Source organism: Protopterus annectens, chromosome 9.part0 (genome assembly GCF_019279795.1).
Source record: "Protopterus annectens isolate FY-2018-M chromosome 9.part0, PAN1.0, whole genome shotgun sequence".
Lineage (NCBI taxonomy): Eukaryota > Metazoa > Chordata > Ceratodontiformes > Protopteridae > Protopterus > Protopterus annectens.
The window spans coordinates 1,782,697,175-1,782,719,465 of NC_056743.1; the positions used below are offsets into that span (position 1 = coordinate 1,782,697,175).

Sequence of the window (22,291 nt, forward strand, 5' to 3'; positions counted from 1 at the left end):
TTAGCTGAGGAGTAAGACTATTAAGAACCCTATAAGGGAGTGGGTTAAGCGAATACAGCAACAGGAAGAAAATGAAACAGGGTAAGATGAAGTAATGAATATAATAAAACAAAAGCAAAGGCACACTGAATTAACTGAACACAGTAATACAAAGACAATGACCAACAGATTAGCCAAAGGTACGCCAGGAAAAAAGTGAAAGCCTTTTCAAGAAAAAAGAAATTGCAGACAATAAAATCAAGCAAAAGAATTTAAATAACTGTTCTGACAGTCTTCCACAGTAGTTAGTGAAGCAGAAGAAAGTTCCAGTAAATAAAAATGTTAAGCAAACAGACCAGAAACTACTTTTTCGGAATGTCCAGTACAGAATAATAATCCAATGCAGGATAAATAATTAACCTAGTATTATATTTAGAGCTCCAAGAGAAAGTAAAACTCTGACCCTTGTCTGGGCATTGACAAGCAAAAATACTTTTGCAGAATTACCAGCTGGCCGACAAGGAATCTTTGTACTGGATGCTAAATATCACCATCATTGTGCCTAGTTAAAAGGAGAAATATTTGCTCTTGGGAGAAACTAGGTACCTAACTACCAAAAGACTCCTTGTTGGTCCAATATCAATGACAACTGCACAGACTGCTGGAGGTCCTGTCTTCAATCCCCATATAAGGATTTATGTTCTCCTGTCTCACTGAGTTGTAGGTTAATTATTTCTCCTGCCCTATAATGAACAAAGCTTGGAAAGAGTATTTGGTAAATGCAGCCAAATTTCAAGAGTCACTGTAGTCCAAAATAAAGAAACTCAGCCATCTACCAAATAAGTATTTTTAGCATTTTCAAAAGTCTGGAAGTGCTGCAAAGTCTAAGGCAGTACTGAATGGGCTTTGGCTAGATGGTAGGAAGTTTCATGTAGCAATGGCACTCATATCCTGCAGTGTCTCTGGAAATTAACCATTTAGTAATGTCCAGGCAACACTCTCAAATGGGCAGCCATACAGCGAGTCAGCAGGCTACCAGTGCAGCTCAAACCCTGGTGTCTCAATTTGGGGAGGGTATATCATATGGTGGAATCGGGGTACTTTTTTCATAAAATGGGTTCCTAAGTGGAGGTACAAAGAGTTGAAAGATTTGACATATAATGAGATGACCTGTAAATGGAGGCAAAGTAACCTTGTTTTGAAAAGAAAATGGAAGCTGAAAGTAAAAGAGACATTTGCCTTTTAACTGCAGAGTGATTACAGAGAAACACATGCCTGGTCCTGTCCAAGAGAATTATGCAGGTAGAGAAAAGCATGATACCTTTGTAAGGGCCTGTCATACAAGTGCTTCATGCAGAAAAATGAGAAAAATGAAGGAATGGCAGATGGAAAGTGCATGCCTTCCAAGTAAAGTTTCCTAATGTGTTGCTTGAGGGGAGTCTTGAAGACTTAAAACATCTATCATCATCAACCATCTTTTTCACTTTTTTGCTACATCAGGTTAAGGTATTACATCAACTGCCACCAATCCAATTCAGTATTACAGTCTTACCTCCTTTAATGGTAATGCCTGTCTGTCACAGGTCTTCTCTCATATAATTCATCCATCTTTTGGCTGGATGTCTTCATGTGCTCTTGCCATCTTCATGTTTCAGAAATCATCTTTACCAGAGCAACATCTGATTTCCTGCACCTTTTCCTGGACCCTGGTAATTTGTTCTCATTGACTTTGCAACTGGAACTATTTTAGTTTCTGCTGCAATGTCATTATTTCTTCATATGTCCCACAGTGTGCATCCTGCAACCTGTCTTATTTCCGACTCTTCTAGCTTCTTCAGCTGCTCTGACTTCACTGTCCAAGCTTGTGTACCAAACAAAAATACTAGTTGCATCACTGTTTTGTACACCTTCTTTGACATTTTTCTATCACATGCCACCCCTGACACTCTGTACCAGTTGGCTGCAGCCCTTCTGATTCTAGCTTTCATCTCCTCATTCAGATTTCTCTTCTCAACAACCACCCCTCCCAGATAGTTGAAGGTGTTAACCTGTTCCACTATTTTCCCTTCTATCTCAATTTTCTACTGATTTTTCCCCATTTGTTGCCATGACAACTCAGTTTCATCCCACATGCATTCCGTTTTGTTTTCCGTTGCCCTGTTTGCGGTATTCCTATTCAATCTGCTTGTAATGCCGCATTGCCTCCATACAGCAGCTTTACTGCTCTGTCCACTCCAACTTGTTTGCTAATGTGATCTGTTACCATTATGAATAGCACAGGTCTCAGGGCTGAATGCTGATACACAACCACTCCCACTGGGAACCCCTATGCAAGTTAGAACATGCACAACCACTCCCACTGGGAACCCCATTGTGAGACTAACACTGTTTGATCCTTGCACATAGTCTGCACTAAATTATGCCAATGTTTCTGGGGCTTTGAAACTTTACAGGACTTCCCAAATCAGCTTTCCTGGGCCTTGACATATGCTTTCTTCATGTCAGAGAATGCTCAGTTGGACTCTTTTTCTCATTTCCACTTTCTTTTCTGTTATCTGCCTTACTTGCAGACATCGGTGCAGTTGTGCTGCATCCTAATCTGAGTGTAAACTGCTTATCTCCAATCTGTGTATTCCTTTATCATTTACCCTCTCCAGCATTTTAGGCACTGTCATCACAGGGTCCAAAGTCCATTGCTGGGGCTATCAGTCATTCCATTTTCACCCCCAGACTTATATAATGAATTATGACTGGGGATGACATGGAACCTAAGGGGGTCATGGAAGGCAGTGTTGTCTAACATATACTGAGGTTGTTCTCTTAAGGCTTATTCTGGTTGTCCCAACCTCCCTGTGATTGTGTAGTTGCATCATGATTCATGTGTGTAATGGAAAAATATGAGATCTTGCCCCACCTTCACAGAAGCTCAGCCATTTTCCCACTCAGATCCCCCTTCTAATGTATTTATTTACTTACTGACATTTGTTTATCAGGGGAATCTGACTGGGTTGTTTGCTCATTTTCAGCCATGGCTCGGAGAGAAAAGCTCCAAATGAGGTATATAAAGAACATTTGCAATGGTTTGGCCTTTTGGCCAAGATCTAGTGTAGTATTTGTTTCAATCATTTTAGTAGCTGATATGTTTTTTATCTGTGAATTATGTATTAAATTGATTTTTGTAAGCGGGAGATGGAATAGGGGCTCGTTCTGTCCACTCCAATCATCAACTTGGTATTGCATTTCCAGGAATGGTGTACCCTCCCTTCACACCACCCCCCTCCTCAGAGGATGCAGACAACAATGCTGAACAGTAAGCCAATGCAGTATACAAGCACTTATACAACTGCATGGATTTAGCCATACCCAATAGAATTAAAACCTGCTCCTCGAGTAAACACAGACCTGTTTGGTGGACATCTTCTATCAACAGACTTTACAACAAAAGGAAGAAACTGTTTTCCAAGGGTAAAAAGGAACAAATTCCAAACTAGAAAAACTTCCTCCTTAGCCTCAACAAACAAATTAGATCACTAGTGAAAACCTATTATGAATCAAAGCTAGCCTATATAACAAAGGTACAACCATAAAGTCCTCTTCAGTTATGTCAGGAGCCTCTGTGGCAAAGCCCAGGTGTGTTCCGAATTAGTACTTAACAGTGTCACTTACACTGATCCTGTTGACGTAGCCAACCTGCTAGCAGATAGGTTCAGTGCAAACTTCCACCCCTGCCCCCAAAGGCCCTTTCGACATCCCTGATACTTGTCCCACACCTCACATTTCAATAGATCAAGTGTTACAGGCCCTATTCAAGCCAAAGAACACAGCTTCCATGGGACCTGATAGTATCCCAGGATGTATTCTGCACCACCTCTAGCAAGAACTGGCTTCGCCATTGAGCACCCTATTCAACCACAGCCTAAGTACAAGCTTCATTCCAGCAGAGTGGAGAACTGCCATTGTCATCCCCTTGCACAAAGGTGGTGCCACTACTGACCCTGGAAACTATCACCCCATTAGCTTGACAAGTCTGATCTGTAATGCCATGGAGCATATCATTATGGATCTCATAAACAAGGGCATAGACAATCTCCAAACACTTGACCCCACCAAGTTTGGATTCGTCAAGAGCAGATCTTGCCTGTTGAACAGGTTGACTTCTTTGGGACTGTCACCAAGGCCCTGGATGAGGGAAAGTCAGTAAATACACCTTACCTTGGCTTGGCCAAGGCCTATGACACAATCCCCCACTCAGTCATCATCAAAAAACTAACACAACTTGGCGTAAATCCCTCTCATCAGGTGGCTGACCTACTAGCTCAGCGACAGGACCCTCAAAGTCAAAAGAGGCACCTCGACCTCCGATAGCAGACCTGTCACTAGTGGGGTTCCCCAGGGATCTGTCCTGGGACCCTTATTGTTTAGTGTCTATTTCTCATAGGTCCAGGCAAAAAAAAGTCCTGTGGCTGACCAAGTTTGCGGATGACTGTAAGGTGAGTGCTGTCACTGACTCCCCAAATGATGTTAGCATACTGCAAGATGGTCTCACAATAACAAATGACTGGTGCCAAAGTCATAGCCTTAATCTAAATGCAAAATAAATGTATCATCATACCATTTGGCAAAAACATGACCCCTACTGATTACCACATCAACAGCAACCTCCTAAGCATAAAACCTGTGGTGAGAGACCTGGGCAGTCAGGTTGATAACAACCTCATATTCGACCATCATGTAGCGGCAGAGGTCAGAAAAGCCGTTTACTTGGTTCATCTCATAAGTAAAGGGATTGCATCCAGAAAAAAAGAGGTTATTACCTCTTTATACTCTTCCCTCATTAGACCAATAATTAAGTATAATGCTCCATTTGGAATGTACCTCTCCAAACATCTGCACCAAGTGAAAAGGTCACTGAAATACCTCATAAAGAGAATCCATGGCCTCCAACACCTGTCCTATGCAGACAGGCTCAAATCACTATCACTCTACTCAGTATCATGAGATGATCTGTGTTTCACCTAGAAGGCAGTCTCAGACCCTGCCCAACTAGAGATGCTCCATATCCATAAGTCTAACTCCTCACATACTACCTGCTCAAAAGGCCTGAATCTAATAGGCGACATCAACAAAACCTGCTGGAGAGACAGGTTTGTCTCCTAGAGGCTGCCCAGTCTCTGGAATAGACTTCCCATACATGTCAAACAGACCACATCGCTGACCCTCTTCAAGTGCAACCTTGATGAGTGTATGGGAAACCACAAATTTGTCCCAGGGGTTCTACCCGTGTCCCTCACTGACAGGGGTGACAGGGGGTAACTGAGGTTTCTTTTTGGGGATAAACTCTTGGCTAGGCTTGTAAGGGCCCAGGGCCTTTAGCCTAGTAACCTCCTAGGATCCCAGGATCCTATAATATTAGAAAATGGTAATGAGGATATAAAGGATGAGGTACCATATAGAAGATGACCATTTAAAAACTAGATGAAATGATGCCTAGTAACCTCCTAGGATCCCAGGATCCTATAATATTAGAAAATGATTATGAGGATATAAAGGATGAGGTACCATATAGAAGATGACCATTTACAAACTAGATGAAATGATGCCTAGTAACCTCCTAGGATCCCAGGATCCTATAATATTAGAAAATGGTAATGAGGATATAAAGGATGAGGTACCATATAGAAGATGACCATTTACAAACTAGATGAAATGATGCCTAGTAACCTCCTAGGATCCCAGGATCCTATAATATTAGAAAATGGTAATGAGGATATAAAGGATGAGGTACCATATAGAAGATGACCGTTTACAAACTAGATGAAATGATGCCTAGTAACCTCCTAGGATCCCAGGATCCTATAATATTAGAAAATGATAATGAGGGTATAAAGGATGAGGTACCATATAGAAGATGACCATTTACAAACTAGATGAAATGATGCCTAGTAACCTCCTAGGATCCCAGGATCCTATAATATTAGAAAATGATAATGAGGGTATAAAGGATGAGGTACCATATAGAAGATGACCATTTACAAACTAGATGAAATGATGCCTAGTAACCTCCTAGGATCCCAGGATCCTATAATATTAGAAAATGGTAATGAGGATATAAAGGATGAGGTACCATATAGAAGATGACCATTTATAAACTAGATGAAATGATGCCTAGTAACCTCCTAGGATCCCAGGATCCTATAATATTAGAAAATGGTAATGAGGATATAAAGGATGAGGTACCATATAGAAGATGACCATTTACAAACTAGATGAAATGATGCCTAGTAACCTCCTAGGATCCCAGGATCCTATAATATTAGAAAATGGTAATGAGGATATAAAGGATGAGGTACCATATAGAAGATGACCATTTACAAACTAGATGAAATGATGCCTAGTAACCTCCTAGGATCCCAGGATCCTATAATATTAAAAAAATGGTAATGAGGATATAAAGGATGAGGTACCATATAGAAGATGACCATTTACAAACTAGATGAAATGATGCCTAGTAACCTCCTAGGATCCCAGGATCCTATAATATTAGAAAAGGATAATGAGGATATAAAGGACGAGGTACCATACAGAAGATGACCATTTACAAACTAGATTAAATGATGCCTAGTAACCTCCTAGGATCCCAGGATCCTATAATATTAGAAAATGGTAATGAGGATATAAGGATGATGTACCATATAGAAGATGACCATTTACAAACTAGATGAAATGATGCCTAGTAACCTCCTAGGATCCCAGGATCCTATAATATTAGAAAATGGTAATGAGGATATAAAGGATGAGGTACCATATAGAAGATGACCATTTACAAACTAGATGAAATGATGCCTAGTAACCTCATAGGATCCCAGGATCCTATAATATTAGAAAATGGTAATGAGGATATAAAGGATGAGGTACCATATAGAAGATGACCATTTACAAACTAGATGAAATGATGCCTAGTAACCTCCTAGGATCCCAGGATCCTATAATATTAGAAAAGGATAATGAGGATATAAAGGACGAGGTACCATACAGAAGATGACCATTTACAAACTAGATTAAATGATGCCTAGTAACCTCCTAGGATCCCAGGATCCTATAATATTAAAAAATGGTAATGAGGATATAAAGGATGAGGTACCATATAGAAGATGACCATTTACAAACTAGATGAAATGATATTTATAACATAGAAACGAAAAATGATGATAAAACTGCATGTATGAGATTGTCATTTACAAGTTAGATTTGTATACTTGATTTAAGAAAATTAGCTGTTAATATTACCTAAGTAACTATACTTGCAGTTTATGTTTGTTTGAAGCATTATTATGCTACAATATTAAGAGATAGTATAGAAGAATAGTGCAGTAGAGTGAGTCATAAAGAGGGGAAAAGGAGAAATGGAGTTTATGGCAGTGGGGGAAGTGCAAGGAAGTGTACAAGAGGAGATGCATGGGGGTTGCAATGAAAGAAATGCATGCTTGGCCTGATATAGAGCAGAGGCAGAGCTAAGTATTTGTTAGGTAATATTTTAGCGTGATTTTGAATTGGTAGAAGGAAGGAAGGAAGGATGATTTGGCAATAGAGGAGGAGTGCAATTTGCATCCTGAAGATTTGATTGGTTTATGGACAGTGAGAAGTTTTTGGTCATCAGTCTGTAGTGGTTATTTGGGGTGCAAGCATGTAGAATTCTATTTAGATTTGGGCAAAAGAATAATGAATGATTTTGTAAGCAAAATGTAGCTGATTAGGTTTTTAGGGACAGTGCAGCTTTTAAAGGAGTATTTTCTGCAAATTTGGTGATTTTATTGTAACACTGTCCAAGTTTTGGTTTTTATGAGGCCAGGAGTTTGTAAACATGGGGCACCATAAAGTAGTGATGAGAGGAGGTTAAGTAAAGGCTTGTGTACTAAGAGTTATACTGGTAAGGACCGTATTAGCCCTGTAGAGCATATCAAGTTTTGATGTTTTTTTTGTAATAAAGCTTTGTATTTGCAGGCCAGATTTGGGATTGTTGACTACGATTACTCATAAAAGTTTTGTATGGGAAGTGACTTCAACAGGATTATTATTCAGAGAGATTTGTGAAAAGGATTTGGAGAAAAAAAGTAGTAGTTGATTTTTTTTTTGTGGAGTGGGGGGGGGGGGTTGAACATAAATTGTGAGATACAGAGACACTTTCCTGTGGCTGTAAAATTTGTTGCAATTGTGCCAGATTGTTTGATGGACATGTATTTGCATCTAGTCATTGGTGTATTCAATTAGTGAGGCAGGTTGAGTCAAACTATGGATGGTATTATTAAGAATATTAAAGAGTACAGAGGCAAGGATAGAGCCCAGTGGTATGCCAGTAGTAACTGGGAGGTAGTGAGAGACTGCTAAGTTTCATTTTACCAATTAGCATCTGTTGGACAAATAGCTTTTGAACCATTAGGGGTGGGTATTGATAGTCATAGTGTGGACATCTGAGATATATTTTTATGGCAAATTCTTTCAAAGGCTTTGGATAAGTCTAGGAGTAGGGAAGACACTAGTTTGCTATCATCTCTTTCTCTGTCGACTCTTTCTGTCAAGGCTAGGATCGCAGTTTTACTACTATGGGATGGATAGAATCAATGTTTAGTGGGAATGAGAAGTTGTGTTTGAAGGATATATTTTCATAGTTGGTTTTGGATACATTTTTCTAGTATTTTAGGTAGGCTACGATAACTATGGTTCCGAAGTTTGTATTATCTGTTGCAGTATCTCCTTTATGTAATGGGGTAATATGTGATTTTTTTTCCACAGGGAGGGGATGTAGGATTTTATAATGGACATGTTTATAAGAATAGAGACATGATAATCAGTACTGTTTGCAGCCATTTTGATACGTTTACTTAGAAGGTTATTGACTGAGGTGAAGCATACCTTAAGTTTGTTAAGGAGTTCTTTAAGATGAAAGTAGGGATATTGGTCGGTGGCTGATGGAAAGAGTCAGAATTAGTAGTAAGAGTTTTTGGTAATGAAGGCTATGCTACCTATAAAACAGCAGTTGAACTGTGTGGCAATTTCAAGCAGTGTTTTGTTGTGAGAGAGGTTGGGATTGTACTTTTGGCTAGGATGTAGTAGTTCATTAACTGATGTCCAGATTTTTTTTTTATTTTTGGATTGTAGGTATGTTATCTTGAATGGTATTATAGAACCTTTTTTTGTATGCTTTTATTTTTTTTCCATCTGGTTGTGATGTTGTCTAAAATGCTAGAGATGTTGTGGGGTTTTATATTTTTGCCACTCATTCCAAGCTCTACCTTTGTTATGCATAAATACCTTGCTAGTTTTGGAAAGCCACTTTGTGTTGTTTGTTTTTATTCTCTTCTTTGTAGGGGGATCATGGTTGTTAAGTATATTTAGGAAAATTGAATTAAATGTAATGCCTGAGTCATCCAAAGGTATGTATTTAAGTATGTTCCAATTTATTGCCGAGAGGGTAGAGGTAATCATTTCTGGGTTGAAATTTCTTAAGTTGTAAGTTGTTTTATAGATTTACTGTTTTGGTGGATGCACTATGTGTCTATTTGCAAAGTTTGGGAGGTGGTCACTTAGAGAGTCTAAAAATATACCTGAAGAGGTGAATAAGCCTAGGTCTGATACTAGAATCCAGTGTAAAAAGGAGACTCTTTTTTATGAGGTATGTTACGCTATTACTGAGTTGTTTAAAACCATACAGGTTTATACTGGATACAGAGAAATTTGTTGTAAAGTCCGACCAGTTAATATTTCCATTCCCTAGCAGAATTGTTTCTTCTGGAATATTTGTAGATATCCACCTTAGAATTTCTTGGAGAAGAGCTAGGTTGTCACCTAGGGGGATGCATTGTGCAGTAATACATATTTGCTTCTGCTTATTTAATTTCAGAAAAGCGATAATGTGTTCTGCTTTTCTGAAATCTGGTATTGGTTAATTGTAGGGGGTGACCTGGTAGATGCTGGGTAATAGTAGAGCAATACTACCTCCTTTCCTTTTTGGGTGATCATAGTAAATTATATTACAACATGGGGTTGCTATTTTGGTGGCATTTGATAAATTTTAGCCACCTGACAGATTTTATCAAAAGCATACTTTGCGGTACTGTACTTAAACCAGCTTGAGTGCAGTTACTAATAAAATAACTTATTTATATAATAAATGACACGCAATACATATTACAGCCTAACAGCTTTTACTGTACAAGGTTTTGCATTTTGATGCAGATACAGATGATGATTCCCTTTTACCTCAGAACTATGTTCCTACAAAATAGCCAGCTACCAACAATTAGTTTTGCAGTCCTTTTGTACAGTTTTTCTCACACCATCTGAATAAAGTCAAAACTTTGGTATTTGCTTGATGTCATGCAGTCTGCTGATAAGCTGATTTTTGTTCTGTTTCAAGGTGAATTATGTGACAACCCTCAAGACTTAGGGAGTCGTTCCTGTCTCTGGATCTCCTTGCACCTGTGTTAGTAATCATTTCAGGAATTAGGGATTCATCCTTATCTGCAGTTCTCCTTGCAATTGTGTTAGTCATGGAACAATTATAGCCACATAGTATGGATGCCAAACATGCATAGTAACTACTTTACTATTTTTTCTTACTTTTTCTACTTATTTTCAGAAAAGAAATTTTATAACCCTTGAATGTATTCTAACAGTTCTCCCTTTTGTTTTAAAAACACATAGAACAGTTTACACTGATATGTATGCTTTGGTCAGATTATAATTTCCATTGTGATTTACAGAAAACACATTAGGAAACAAAACCTTTAGCTTTCTCTTGATATAGCAGGTCAAAACACAATTCAAACAGTTAGTACAGAGAGAACAAGAATTACTACCAGAATCGGGGGTATAATCTAGTCTAACAACTATTTTTCTTTTTGTAGTCCATTCTATAAAAATGTCTCACCGATTATGGGCTGTGTCTGCTTAATTTTTTTTCAGCTAACTTGATTAATTTGTTTTCTATAATCACAGAACTTAATTCATGACTTAGGATTATCCTATTAACCTTTTACAACTGTTGAATTAACTGTCTACTTTCATTTATGACTTTATGTAATGATTCTAAAGAAAATCCTACATTAATCATTGACAATGTTTGTGGATTCCATTGCAAAGGCATTGCCACCTTGCTTTCTGGAATGAACACATACATTCCCTTATGCCATGTCAGGTGAGTTATATTATTAAGACAACTCACTAAAGGATGTTGCTTTGTAAATGTTAAACTTTGATTTGTTATGATACACACAAACTGTTGGGCTATTTCAGTAAACATCTCAAAACTAGGAGGTATAATTGTCCATTTACACAAATTTACAGGATGTTGTAAAAAGCATGGTTGATACACTGGTGAGTGCTGACCACACACTGGTCCACTAGCCGTATGAGTACAATGTTCGATTTTGTGTTTTATTTTGTAAATCACTATAATTTCTCTCTAACTGGGGTGACCAATACTGTTACAGCTAGAATGGTGGTACAAAAACCAGTGGTAAAACTACAATTTGGCACATTAACTTTGAACATGTTACATAATAATGTGCAATTTTTCCTGTACAGTATGTATTTGTGCAGACCGTTTGCTGCCCATGCATTTCAATCCACTTGGTACTCGGGATCCATTTCTCAAACATTGTTCTCCATACATATTCATTATTTGACTTTTACTTCATTTGTACTGAATGTTTCTGCATGTGTACATGCAATGACTGCAAAGTGCACTTAGTCCAATCTACAAACCTAGTGACATTAACATCAAACTGAAGCCTGCTAATCAAAGATTCATTAAAACATTGCAGAAATTCCTTCTGAAAGTTAACATGCTCTTTTTGTGATGCCCATATAGTGGGTAACCATTGTGTAAGTGCACAATTTGTGAAATATCTTGACCTATTAGTTTTAGTCTATTTGCTAAGATTTCTATATCAGCTGAATTTAAGGCATCTAAACCTGTTCCCATCCCCTCTAAAAGAGTATTGTACCATGCTTTTGGTCTTCTACAGCCAGTATTAGTCAGGAGGGAATGAAATATCAAAATGTAATATTGTTTTCTGGTATTCCTGTCCCACTACCATACATATTGTTTACTGATTACTTGTTCAAGCTTGGCTGTGGGATTATTATTAAAAGTTCTGATAATAAAAAGGCAAGGCTGTCTTCCACTAATTACTGAATCATTGCTACAAATAGATTTCCCTCCTGTAGTCTATTTTAGACTCTTCTGCAGTACCATTTACACAGTCAATACAAAATTGAAATAGTGTCCTTTCCCCTTGCAATATTCAGCATTTTATTGCAGTATTATTTTGTAAAGATGCATTTGCTTTAAGTTGTGAGAGTTGGACATATACCTGTCATTCTGGCTGTCTTCCAGACTGTGACACTCTGGTCAAAGGAAAGGTTTCCAATGTGACATTTTTGTCCCTCTGGACAAGGAAAGTTACCCTTACTTTTATTTGTAGTATCATTTACTCATCACAACCTCATGTTAGTAACATTACTTCTGTATGCCTTTTCTGTCGGGGTCTCTGCTATCCCTGGTGCTATTATACAATTACAAAAACTTGTAAAAAACAAAATATTCATTTAACTAGCACACACTTAAATGTAGATATCTTTACAAAATTATTTACATTTGCTTTTGTCTTCCTTTTGCTCTTCTGTATTCCAAACAGGTGCACTTTAGACACCAGCTTCATTTTCATTTTCTGAAAAGAAAATACATGCCTGTAATCCGAATAGCGCGCCGTGCTAATGCGTCCATCTCTAGTGTCATAACATAGTTCGGTAGGGGTTTGAATCCAGCAGGTGGCAAGTGTGTGTGAAGGGGGGTAAGTGTGTATGAAAGAAACATCCCTTTGGGGTTGGGAGGGGTGACCTAATGGTTAAGGTGTTTGCCTTACAAACACAAGGTACAAGGTTTGAATCTCACAGGGGATAATTGGCTAGGCTTAAAATGGCTTGCAAGGGCAGTTAGCCTAGTACTAATCTATGAATCTATGAATCTATGAGTCACTTCTGTGACTTCATGTCTTCACTGCTTTTAACTACTCTCATTTGATCTCTATGCACTATACGTGTTCTGTTTTTCTTTTTACCTTTTATTTTGTATACTAATGGACCTGTTTGTTCCACTATTTCAAAAGGTCCCTGACAATTGCTATTCCAGGGCCCTTCCATCTGGAATATTTTTAATAATACCTTTGTTCCATAGAGACCTTTTTCCACAGATGGAAAGCTTGTGCTCTTGCATTGTGATCACATACCTTTGTAAGCTGTTTTAACCATTCCTCATGCTTGCTGATTTCTAACATAGACCTACCATCTGGTGTATCAGGATCAAAAGGTAACTGTAATGGCATTTTACTCCCTGTCATAATTTCATAAGGAGATATTCCTGTCTTACTGTTGGGTATTGCCCATGCTAGGTTTCAACCAGGTTTCAGTTATGGATAGAACATTTGGTCTAAATTGGAATATCCATGGATGTAGCTCAACAGTTTTATTTTTTTATAGTTTTAATGTTTATAGCTGCAAAAGTTAGTTTTTTTGCTTTTATAGTTAGGAGGGTGTAAGACTGTAGTAGTATAGCAGGTAGTGATAGTGAAGAGATTTAGTTGCTGTAAGAGGATTGGAAGGGGTTGCTTTTAGAGTTTGAGATTTTCATTAGTTTTTAGATAGCAGTGGGCAGGTTTGTGTGAGTTGACAGAGGGAATGTTGTAGAGGAAACTGATGTTAGGGATAGCTGAGTATATGGATTTAACTCAAGTGGGCACATAGGTTCATAGGTTTTTACTAGGCTAACAACCACAAGGGCATTTTAAGCCTAGCCATGCATCTCAAATATATGACAAGTTCTGATACACTTGATAAGTGCAAGTAGGGGCTTTTGAGATGAAGCATTTACAAGCAGGTCTGGGAGATGAACAATTTACAGATTGCCTGTGTCCATTAGAGACATAGGTGTCAAACCATGGATGAATTTATTTATTTATTTTATTTTATTTATTATTAATAAATAAATAAATAAAATGGATGAATTTCCTGTTTCCCATCCAATTGTCCAAGCTGCACTTGAATTGGGTTAGGGAGGAACTCTGCTTCATGTGTAAGGGAAGCCGCTTTCAGACATGGGCTGGTTTCTGGGATACATACCTGTCTCTCCAGCAGATTCTATTTGTATCACGGGCAAGGTTTAAGACTTTAGAATGGATAATTCTGGTGCTGTTTGTTTTGTGGATATGCAGGAGGTCCATCAGAGTGGGGTCTGTTGATGCTCTGTATGCCAGGCATAGATCTTCCCTCAAAAGCATGTAGGAGACAGAATACAGGGATAGGGCCTTGAGGTGATCTGCATAAGACATTTTACTTACTTCCTGTATTCTTTTAATGAGGAATCTCTGTTAATGATAAAATTGTTGGATATGCCTGGTTAGGTACATACCAAAGGGGTAATTGTACTGAATGATAGGTCTGATGAATGTTTGATACAGTGGAACAATGACTTCTTTGGACTTAGAAGCCATACCTTTATTTATATGGTGCACAACATAGAATGATTTCCTTACTACTGTAGACACAGGATGGTCAAAGGTTAGATTACTGTCTAAGTGTGTCCTTAAGTCCCTGACTACTGGGTCAACTCTAAAGAGTGTGTTGTCAATAAGATAGTTACCTGGGGTGGATGACTTCCTGAAGGATACTAGTTGCATTTCTTGGCATTTAGTTTTAGTCCATGGCTCTGACAACAGTTGTTTGTCTGTGTCAGCCCTTCCTGGAAAACATTTGTGTCAACGTGGGGTACAATGACAGCTCCTACTTTGCAATAATCTGTAAATTTCATCAGCCAGAGACCACTAACACTTGCCTTAACTTCAAAGAAGTAAATGCCAAAAAGGAGTGGCTCAAGGATGGATCCCTGAGAGAATCCACTTGTGACTGGCCTCTTTGTAGAGGTGGACTCCCCAATTCTACCTTCTTGGCTATGGGTGTGAGCCAGCTGGCTATCCACTGGGTGACATATTCATCTGTACCCAACCTCTTGAGTTTGTCAACAATACCCCAGTGGGGTATTGTGTCAAATGCTTTGACCAGGTAGTCAGTGTGAACCATTTTGCCTTTCTCCATTACTTTGTTGACCTTCTCAAAGAAGTTCACCAGGATGAATAGGCATGACATGCCCTTGACGAAACCAAACTGGGTTTGGACCACTGTCCGTAGGTTTACTATATCACTACTGATCATTTCCATGACAATTCTTTACATGGCCTTATATAGAAAACTACTGAGACTTATGGGTCAGTAGTTTCCAGGGTGGAAGATGGCCCACCTTTGTGCAGACGGATGACTATTCCTGTTCTCCAATCATGAGGCATGAAGCCCGCTTGGAGGCTGCAGTTAAATAGCCATCCCAGACATCCTGATAGGCCATGTTTGATGCTATTTGGAAGGCATCCTGGTATATTGTCTGGGCCCATTGATGCAGTGTTCTTAGCTGTAGAGACAGTATTAAGGACCTGTTCCCTAGTGATAGCAGGGGGAGTTATATTTGATAGCATTTCCTGAGGGAAGGTTGAGGGAGAGAGAGGGTGAAGTTGGAGCTGAATGTATTGGCCAGTAGATTTTCTATATCTTCTGACTCAGTACAGGTGGATCCATTTACAATGAGCTCTGCACACAATCATGCTCAAATTTGGCTTTGGTGGACTTTATTTGACCCATGAGTTGTTTGTTAACTTGATGAGAGTGCTTTTATCCTGTTGGGTGCTGCACTTTCAACATTTGTCCATGATTTTCTTCCTTCTGTTATACAGCCTATTGATTTTATGATTCCACCATGGTGGCTTGTTTTTGAGTTAGTTCTGTACTTCTTCCTGGTGGGTACAACTGCCTCTGTGCAGCTATTAACATGCTTGCACAAGGTTTCTTTGAACAGTTCTGCATAAGCAGCAGTGTTCTCAGGGTTTATGAGGACTTGAAATTTTGCAGGGTTAGCTGGGGGCCAGGTTTTATTTTTACTTCAAAGGAGACCATTTTGTGGTCTGACTTTACAGGGAAGACATTACAGGAGGGGGTGTGCAGCACTCTCCAGTATTAGTGAGGACCAGATCCAATACGGTTGTACACCTGGTTCATGTACTGACAATTGGTCAGGGAGTTTGTGTTTGCAAAATCCAGGAATCTCTGTGGGTGTACATTTGGTGTCGTATAGGATTCGCAGTTAATAGTAGAGTAATTAAAGCTGCCCATGAATATAGTATAGCTTGGATGATGAGTGCTTCCAATAAGTTTAAATACATGGTATGGGTTTCCTGGGTTATAGAGGGGGACAAAGCTACCAAGGAAGTGGTATTAGACTTTGCCTACGGTGAGTTGTACATGGAGCAGCTCAACTGCATCGTCCTGTTTGACCATCCTGGAAATATATATATTTTTTTGATGCAAATAGAGACACCTCCACCTTTAGCCCCTGCCTGTGAAGTAGCTGGCCTAAATGCGCGGAAGGCATTATAATTTTGCACTGTTGTTGTGCTCTCCTCACCTTTAAACCATGTGTCAGTGATCATACAGATGTCAGCATTCTCTAGGGCGAAGAGAGCTTCTAGGGAGTGAAGTTATTTTGTTTAGACTCCTAGCCTTGAGCAGCAATACTTTTAGATTTCCTTGGTTTTGATTTGTTATGTTGGAAGTACATTCAGTTTGGCATTGCCTAAAAAAGGAATTATGGGGGAAGACAATGTTTTAGCTAATATTCAAAAGCCTAGAGGGGACAGGCATGGGGTGGTTTCTGGGATACATACCTGTCTCTCCAGCAGATTCTATTTGTATCACGGGCAAGGTTTAAGACTTTAGAATGGATAATTCTGGTGCTGTTTGTTTTGCGGATATGCAGGAGGTCCATCAGAGTGGGGTCTGTTGATGATCTGTATGCCAGGCATATATCTTCCCTGAAAAGCCTGTAGGAGACAGAATACAGGGATAGGGCCTTGTGGTGATCTGCATAGGACATTTTACTTACTTCCTGTATTCTTTTAATGAGGAATCTCTGTTAATGATAAAATTGTTGGATATACCTGGTTAGGTACATACCAAAGGGGGAATTGTACTGAATGATAGGTCTGATGAATGTTTGATACAGTGGAACAATGACTTCTTTGGACTTAGAAGCCATACCTTTATTTATATGTTGCACAACATAGAATGAATTCCTTACCACTGTAGACACAGGATGGTCAAAGGTTAGATTACTGTCTAAGTGTGTCCTTAAGTCCCTGACTACTGGGTCAACTCTAAAGAGTGTGTTGTCAATAAGATAGTTACCTGGGGTGGATGACTTCCTGAAGGATACTAGTTGCATTTCTCGGCATTTAGTTTTAGTCCATGGCTCTGACAACAGTTGTTTGTCTGTGTCAGCCCTTCCTGGAAAACATTTGTGTCAACGTGGGGTACAATGACAGCTCCTACTTTGAAGCATCTGTAAATTTTATCAGCCAGAGACCACTGACACTTGCCGTGACTTCAAAGAAGTAAATGCCAAAAAGGAGTGGCTCAAGGATGGATCCCTGAGAGAATCCACTTGTGACTGGCCTCTTTGTAGAGGTGGACTCCTCAATTCTACCTTCTTGGCTATGGGTGTCAGCCAGTTGGCTATCCACTGGGTGACATATGCATCTGTACCCAACCTCTTGAATTTGTCAACAATACCCCAGTGGGGTATTGTGTCAAATGCTTTGACCAGGTAGGCAGTGTGAACCATTTTGCCTTTCTCCATTACTTTGTTGACCTTCTCAAAGAAGTTCACCAGGACGAATAGGCATGACATGCCCTTGACTAAACCAAACTGGGTTTGGACCACTGTCCATAGGTTTACTATATCACTATTGATCATTTCCATGATAATTCTTTACATGGCCTTATATAGAAAACTACTGAGACTTATGGGTCAGTAGTTTCCAGGGTGGAAGATGGCTCACCTTTGTGCAGAGGGATGACTATTCCTCTTCTCCATTCATGAGGCATAAAGCCTGCTTGGAGGCTGAAGTTAAATAGCAATCCCAGATGTCCTGATAGGCCATGTTTCATGCTATTTAGAAGGCATCCTGGGATACTGTCTGGGCCCATTGATGCAGTGTTCTTAGCTGTAGAGAGAGTATTAAGGACCTGTTCCCTAGTGATAGCAGGGGGAGTTATATTTGATAGCATTTCCTGAGGGAAGGTTGAGGGAGAGAGAGGGTGATGTTGGAGCTGAATTTATTGGCCAGTAGGTTTTCTATATCTTCTGACTCAGTACAGGTGGATCCATTTACAATGAGCTCTGCACACAATCATGCTCAAATTTGGCTTTGGTGGACTTTATTTGACCCATGAGTTGTTTGTTAACTTGATGAGAGTGCTTTTATCCTGTTGGGTGCTGCACTTTCAACATTTTTCCATGATTTTCTTCCTTCTGTTATACAGCCTATTGATTTTATGATTCCACCATGGTGGCTTGTTTTTGAGTTAGTTCTGTACTTCTTCCTGGTGAGTACAACTGCCTCTGTGCAGCTATTAACATGCTTGTACAAGGTTTCTTTGAACAGTTCTGCATAAGCAGCAGTGTTCTCAGGGTTTATGAGGACTTGAAATTTTGCAGGGTTAGCTGGGGGCCAGGTTTTATTTTTACTTCAAAGGAGACCATTTTGTGGTCTGACTTTACAGGGAAGACATTACAGGAGGGTGTGTGCAGCACTCTCCAATATTATTGAGGACCAGATCCAATACGGTGGTACACCTGGTTGATGTATTGACAATTGGTCCAGGGAGTTTGTGTTTGCAAAATCCAGGAATCTCTGTGGGTGTACATTTGGTGTCGTATAGGATTCGCAGTTAATAGTAGAGTAATTAAAGCTGCCCATGAATATAGTATGGCTTGGATGATGAGTGTTTCCAATAAGTTTAAATACATGGTATGGGTTTCCTGGGTTATAGAGGGGGACTTATAGCTACCAAGGAAGTGGTATTAGACTTTGCCTATGGTGAGTTGTACATGGAGCAACTCAACTGCATCGTCCTGTTTGACCATCCTGGAAATATATTTATTTTTGATGTAAATAGAGACACCTCCACCTTTAGCCCCTGCCTGTGAAGTAGCTGGCCTAAATGCGCGGAAGGCATTATAAATTTGCACTGTTGTTGTGCTCTCCTCACCTTTAAACCATGTGTCAGTGATCATACAGATGTCAGCATTCTCTAGGGCGAAGAGAGCTTCTAGGGAGTGGAGTTATTTTGTTTAGACTCCTAGCCTTGAGCAGCAATACTTTTAGATTTCCTTGGTTTTGATTTGTTATGTTGGAAGTACATTCAGTTTGGCACTGCCTAAAAAAGGAACTATGGGGGAAGACAATGTTTTAGCAAATATTCAAAAGCCTAGAGGGGACAGGTGCAGACCATCCTTGGCAAAACAGTGTGGTCTGTTGACCATCTCCTTCCATGCTGACAAATATTGCACCCCCTTAGAATGACACCAGAAACTAAGCCAATTATTAAAGTCCGTCATCTTTTGTTCATACTGTGATATCATACTTGGAGAAGGTAAAATGTTGCTTAATGCTAGGCTCATACCAGCCTGAAACACATATTCTGAGAGCTCCATGATACCTCTTTTCATATAATTTATGGAGGTACATCTCAGGTCATTTACTCTCATGTGGACTACGACTGAGTCTTACTGGTACATGTGATCCAATGACCTGAGTGCATGCATAATGTGGCAGATCCTAGACCCTGCTAAGCAACTGAATTGACTTTCTTCTTACTCAGCCTGCTGAGAGGGACATCAGTGTGTCTCATGGTGCAGTCACCAATGACTAGAATGTTGGTTTGTGTGGTGGCTTGCCTTATGGGCTTAGAAGTAGAAGCTCCATGAGATGTGGCTGTGTGTGTTGATGTCGGTGTTGTTTTGAAAGAGTGCATTTGGGGCTGCTAAGGGCATTTGTTATGTCTACTTTGTCTAGGAGGTCTTTGAGTTTAGGAAGGTTACATTTAAGTGCCTCAGCATATGTGGGTCTCTATATCTGTTTTGAATTGTGCGTGATGGGCGCAGTGTGTGTACTACTGACAACCTTATTGACATTAGGAGTACTTTTATGTGAGAGCTTTGCCTCCAGTGATATTGTGTAAATACATCTCTCACATACCATAGCGGTTTGTTTGAGAATTAACTTATTGTTAGTAAACATGAGGCAATTTCTACATTTCCTCAGGATGCCTATATCCACCAAGCTCATAACAGAGATAGTGGGAAAGTTCATATCCATGGCAACAGACCCTTTTTTTATTGATTAGACAGTTGGAGTCAGGATATAAAGCAATGTCACAAGTATCTGGTTTGCAACTCTGGGGACAGTGCTTGTCATTGCAAACTAGTTGTCCTGTGTGCAGCTAGGTACTGGTTAAATTTCAGTTGTGCTTTTACAAGAAAAATGCCATTCAAGGTGTCTGTGTCTGTACAGGGCACTGCCAAACACTTGAGAGAAAACTAATACGTAGACCTTGAAAAATTTAACGGATGAAGTATTTAGGCAGATATTCTGAAGTTAAAACAAACCAATCACTAGCAGTACTTACTGAGAACAAAGAATTAGCTTGTCAAGAATGATGAAGAGGGGAGTCACATGAATGGCTACTTCTTGGCTAATACGAGTGGTGTTTTCACAGCTTCACTCTGCTGGGATACAATGCTCTTTTGCTTCTTCTTCCACCAGAAGTAAAACATTAGCACTGATCTCAAGATGAGAAGCACGCCACAGCCTGTTTGGCGATCCACAGTCTTGTCCCAGATGATGCAAGGGTCTGTAGGCTTGTTGTAACTTTTTCCTGGTAGATACCTTGACTAACAACCAGACCAGTCAGGAACGTCAAGCACAAACATTGACTGCCCAGCTAGAAACAGTCACGAATCAATGCACACTGCTCCTTCGTTCACTAGGAGTAGAATATAAGCACAAATTCCAAGCTGTCACCTATGAAGCAGTTATTAGGCTTTCTGGTGATCAGCAGTCTCCAGGAAATAATTTCCCTGTGCTCCTTCCCTCACTAGGAATAAGCAGAAGCACTAATCCCAAGATGATTTCTGACAGGTAGAATATGGGCTCTTCAATAACTGGTGGTCTTGCAATAGATGTTTAAAGGTAAGATGGAAAAGAATGGGTTAATGTCCTCTGTACTGCAGTGTACACTAAGCAGCTAGATATTGAAAGGATAGTGGACACGTTTGTATTCTGGTTCTATGGAACAGAGTTGAATGGCCAATAAATTTAAATAGTTGAAGGGGAGTGATTTCACAAAATGATAATTTTGTGCTTACTCACAAGCTGGCAACTGGGGGAGGAGATTTGTGTATATAAAGTAAATGATGTGGGGATGGGTGAGAATTGAGGGTAGGTTAGGGGAATGTAGTGAGCCAGAGTGAAGTGAGAGAAGACAGAGCAGACTGAAACCCCTTGGCACTGGTAAATCACCAAACATAATCAGTAGAGTCGAGTAGGATGAGGAAATTACACCAGTAATTAATTTAGGAATTTAGTAAGTAATTTAGAAGCACACGTGCAGACATCGGAGCATAAATTAATTTTCTGTGGGCAGGAAATTTTGAACTACAGTATGATAAAATAGTTGAGTAAAGTAAGCATAAAATGTAACCCCTCACAAAAGCAGAAGCCAAAGGCAACTGGTAACCATTCACAAAATCTGAAGCCACAGGTTTGGAGAATGTAATTTGTTATATTTCCAACCACAGTGCACTAAGAATTGAAAGCATGCATTGCTAATTATTAGCTTAGAAAAATATTTTATTTTTACTTTCCCTGTAGATATTACACAGTCTATTTTGTCTTAATATATACATGTGCAGTGCTTGTGAGACATTGGTAGTTTCTAATACAATTGTCCTTACGTATATTTTTTCAAAAATAGATGGGTACTTGCAATGTTCAATCTTATTTAATATTTGGAGCTCTTGCAATATTTAGAGCACCTTCTAGATAACGATTATGTCATCCCTTACACAGCCCCCTTAGTATTGTTCTTACTTTTTCTAGGGTGGGTGAGAGAAGACCTGCAACATTTAGGCATGAATATCACAGATATGTTTCTCAGAGAATTCCCATTCTTGTAAACAGACCTCCCATCCATCTGAAGCAGAGCTCCTCCCTATCCCTATTTACGTGCAACTTGGACTGATGAATAGGTAATTAGAAATTCACCTCTGGTGTGGCTCCAGTGTCTCTGATGGGCAGAGGCCATCAGTAAA

General features: G+C 39.4%; 1 long non-coding RNA gene and 1 other non-coding gene across 4 annotated transcripts in view; both read left to right on the forward strand.

Moving 5' to 3' along the window:
* LOC122810989 overlaps positions 1-22,291 on the forward strand; it is a 271,067-nt gene that overhangs the window by 168,865 nt on the left and 79,911 nt on the right. The window lies entirely within an intron of this gene.
* LOC122812415 lies at positions 3,057-3,241 on the forward strand. Its single transcript, XR_006366419.1, has one exon. It is a non-coding gene; the product is annotated as a U2 spliceosomal RNA (small nuclear RNA).